The sequence below is a fragment of the Apteryx rowi genome, unplaced genomic scaffold (genome assembly GCF_003343035.1).
Source record: "Apteryx rowi isolate R43461 unplaced genomic scaffold, aptRow1 scaffold_888, whole genome shotgun sequence".
Taxonomy (NCBI): Eukaryota; Metazoa; Chordata; class Aves; order Apterygiformes; family Apterygidae; genus Apteryx; species Apteryx rowi.
In genome coordinates, this window is record NW_020451191.1 from 211,320 (window position 1) to 215,496 (window position 4,177).

Here is a 4,177-nt window from a genome sequence, read left to right on the forward strand (position 1 = left end):
GACGCTGCTGCTCCCCGCCCGCCGCCGCTCCGCGGGGAGCGGGCACCTCCGCCTCCTCGCCGCGCAGCCGGTCCCTCCCCTGCGCTCCTGAAGATGACGGCGTCCCGAGATCTCCACTAATGAATAGGAGAAGGGGGAGAGCGTTAAAACACACACACGCATGCACACACGCACAGTGATGGATGCACTCCGCGCCTGCGGCCCTTCGTTCCTAGAAGATTACGCCTTCCGTTCGTGGCTACGATGCCCAGCAGTGTCTCTGCGCTGGCGAATTTTGCAGCCTTTCCTGGACATTGTCCAGTGCACTCCCGACCGCGGAGCAGGGCTGGGGAGCTGTGATGCAATTTGAGCGCCTCTTGGTTTTCTGAGCGTATTGCAGCGAGGGCCACATTACTGGCAGTGCTGTTAAAAATAGAATCTGAGATGCAGCCAGTGAACTGCAGGAGCAGGAGCACAGCCTCGAGCATTCACCTGCCATTTCGGAAAATTGTGGCTGCTCCATCCCCTGTCCCCAGTGAGTGCACATGGGAATGTGCAGGAAACCTGCAGGTGAAACAACCGCGGGAGCAGGGCATTACGCTAAAGCCACACTTCCATGACTGTTAGTGCAAGATCTCTGTACTACTGATTAGACCGCAGTACAAATTTGACCCAGATCAGATGCGGTCACACCATTGTTCTTCTGTCAAATTAACCAGAGAATCTGATGCATAGATTATGTCAGTTTTATGCTGGCTGCAGAAAGACAGATGATACTTGTCCAGCATAAAATTAGAGTGGTGCAGATGGACAGTAACTGATCTCATACAAAGTCTGCCAGTACAAAGTTAACACATCAAATTAGGGGGTTCTATGTATTTGAACTGGAAGAGTGAGTCCATGCTGGATCAATGTCTTGATTTGTCATTGTCACAGCCTTTTTCATTTGGTACTAGGCGTCTGGAACCCAAATTTACTGTTTCTTCAAACTACAGCTTAGAAACAAAGACCTGATCATATTGATATCGACTGAGTTTCGCCATAAGTACTGATGGGATCAAGTTTTCACTCTTGACAAACATTTTTTTAAAAATACTAGCAAAATTGGGTCTTTATGCTATAATGTTTAACAATTGGGTTATAATTTCCAGGAAAAGGAAGATGGTTTGTTTAAAAAAAGATGCTACATGTAGAAGATGGATATCACTGTCCACCAGTGGAGCACTGTATTGGAAATCAAAGACATGAATTCCCTTTCTTGCTGACTTGTTATGCAGTTTCAGACAAGTCACATCATTTTTCTACCTCAGCTTCCCCATCTTCTAAGAAAGAGGTAATAATATTTAGACTGCTCAGTAAGGTGTTTTGAGATCTGCAAATAAAAGCATTAACACTAATCATACAATATATGCATATACTATATAACACATATATTATATATATATATATATGCATGCATGCATAACTCTAACACTGTTGTAATCTGGTCTCTGCATAAACATTACTTCTTGTTGCCTGGAGAACACAAACAGGATGAGCATGCAAAGTAATAGATGTTCTGTCAGCAGGGCTGACAGGGTTTGGGGGGCTTGAAAGCAGTTTCCAAAAATGCACATTTTCAATAAATTCAGATGTGGAAACAAGAGTGAATATAAATAGGAAAGAAACAAGAGTGAATAATAACAGGAAAGGAAAGCAAGTGGCTCTCATGAATGACTGAATCTCAAAGCAGAGGGGAAAAAAGACAATACTCCAACTGTAATCCCAACTGTACTCCTATCCTCAACATCCTTTTCTTAAAAGAGGATGAAAGATTCTACAAACCACAGCAAAAAAAAAAGGGACCAAATGTTGTCTTAAGAGTTTTTGCAGCTTCTAGGAAGAGCTCTCTTCTTCAGCTTTCGATCTAGGCCACTATGAAAGCAAGTCTTCTGTGAACAGTCATTCAAGAATGGATTGGAAAACACACAGTTTAGGATCAGTGCTGAAAATGAGCAGTTGTTTCAAGGACGATGTGGAAATTGGCTGAAGCAACTGGTTGCCTATACATGACCTATCCTTGGTATAACTCCACTTCATCCTTTTGCTGATAATCTCACTCAWAACCCATGGGCAGCCTCACCACATCTCTGAACATCTGTGCCTCAGTGAGTAAATCCAGCTCATTAAAATGCATCCTTTTTCTGCAATACCTCACACAGAAGGCTTAGAAGAATCTCTCTTTTTAAAATTGGAAGGAGGAATGAATTCCAGCTATTAGGGACTGTGCAGAAGTTCACAGTAACTATGGGAAAGTTTTCCTAAACTAGAAGTCTTGTAGCTACTCTAAATTGAAAACCCCCAATGTGCCTGTGATTTGCTATCATTAGCACTGATTTATTTTGCACAGTGCCTTCTATACATATGCAGTACCAAATCTGGTTCCTTTGATGAGATTCATCTCGACTACCTTTTGATATCTCATTTTAGAAGTCTACTATTTTAGACATCTACTTTAGGGTGAAATGAATCATGCCTTAGAGTTGGCAGTTTCTCTCCATTGACCTGGAGCTAGGGTGACCAGCTCAGTCATGGATGTCTACGTTCAGACTTCTCTGTTTAATCAAATGAATCCCACCTATTGTATCTATATACCTTTTCTTGGGTCTTGAAACTGAAACCCACACTCTAGTTTCCCAAAACCACCTTTATTTTTAATGGACTACTAAGGTTGCTGATGGAGCTAAAAAGTATTCAAGCTCCTTTCACCAGTATAGGGAGCTCTGATCACCTCATTCCTGACTCTGGGGAGATGAGAGAGGATGGATGAGCCTACGAATAGCATGTTAGTCATAGGGAATGACATTATTAAAGAAGGAAGCATTGCAGCATGACCCGAAAGTGGCCTTTCTCTAGTGAATGTCTCATAACTGAAACAGCAGGGTCTCCTTTGATGGAGATTTCTTGCTATCTCGACTGCCTATAATAATATATGGATGAAAGTGACTGCACGGTGGTGCCAACGAAGTGCTGGTCTCAAGTCATGGCTCTGGTACCTTTAGGAGCATACTTATTAGCGTATATAATCCTGAACAATGGTGTGGGTAMTTTAAATAATTTCACCGCACAAATATGCATCATCTCATGCTGGTTTGAGCCTTGCTACAATGCTCTTATGTTTTCCACCTTTCCCAGCTCAAAACCCATGTCTCCACCTTATTAAAGATTAGTATATCACACTACATCGTTGTTCCTCCTTCTTTTTACCCTGCTGCAGTCCCTGCACATGAATATTTCAAAACAGTTTATAGTCATTTAGTGACATTCGAAACACCCTTGTAAAGCAAGCCTCATTATGATTGCATCCATTTTATGAGCAAAAATTGCCCTTTGAATTCCTGGCATGTGACACTGCTAGACTCTAAACTGAGGATACTAGGTTCCAGTACCAAAAAGTGCTGTTCTAATTACATGTTTTTTGATACAATCAGATATTCAACAACAGGCAAAATGCTATAGTTCAAATCTTGCTCAGGATGATGTTATCAAAATTCCAAAACATTTAAAAAGCATTTAATGATCTATATGAAATGAACTACAGGTTCTACATTGTAGTGGAAAACACATCTGTAAAAGCCGTCTGGTACTATATTACAGATGGCTGAATCACTGGACCTACAGAATACACAGAAATCACTTTGAGCCCATTTGTATGGAGCATCTCACAGGACTGGAGCCCAAATCTAACAACTGCTAATTAGTAGTGTTTGGCAGGCTCACCAGAGTGTCCAAAGACTAAAAAAAAAAAAGGAGGAGGGTGGGGGTATGAGGACCAGTCTGTCCTTGTTAGTAGGAATGGGATTGATTTCCTGAAAGTGAAAAGAGGGAAAAAGCACTGATGGAAGCCAGTACAATAACTGTGCTGTATCTGTTTTGGAAATAAACAAGTAGCTGTCATACTGCCAAACCTTCATCTTTCTTGAGCACTGAATATACACAACACTTTTGTAATGAGTGATTGGCCTAGAGATAAAAGGGAGGCACTCAGAAGAAAATGAAATTTAAGAAGAAATTTAAAGCTCGTAGTGCAGTAGAAATGGTAATAGTTTTTAAGACAATTAGTTTATAGAGAACATTAAGAAAAACTAAACACAAAAGTTAATAAGAAATACTGTATATAATAAAAAGTAATGGTATTATACTGATTAACATGAGTGTC